The 273-nt window shown below is 39.2% G+C and overlaps 1 pseudogene; it reads right to left on the bottom strand.

Annotated features, from left to right (window-relative positions):
- LOC113327373 overlaps positions 1 to 68 on the bottom strand; it is a 156-nt pseudogene extending 88 nt beyond the window's left edge.
- Between the last annotated feature and the right edge of the window lie 205 nt (positions 69 to 273).

Genomic DNA, 273 nt, shown 5'->3' with positions numbered 1-273 from the left:
CGCCCAATCACGCTTAACTGCAGAGTTCTGATTGGTACTGGTGCATTAGTGCTGGTATGATCGATTGCTGAAGGTATTTTACCAAGTTTACTACTTAACACGTCTCAAATGTATTGGTCCAGACTCCCCATTCGACTATTAATTCTTCGTGGCAAGTCCGATTCGGGCAAATGATAGTTCGTTGGAAACGTTATGGCGAGGAGAATCCTTTCGTGCAATTATTTTGGATTAACAACCTCGTTTTGGTAGTATTTTAATAAAAACTATTAAAAT

The sequence above is a fragment of the Papaver somniferum genome, unplaced genomic scaffold (assembly GCF_003573695.1).
Source record: "Papaver somniferum cultivar HN1 unplaced genomic scaffold, ASM357369v1 unplaced-scaffold_10, whole genome shotgun sequence".
Classification (NCBI taxonomy): Eukaryota; Viridiplantae; Streptophyta; class Magnoliopsida; order Ranunculales; family Papaveraceae; genus Papaver; species Papaver somniferum.
This window is presented reverse-complemented; position numbering and strand designations above follow the sequence as displayed.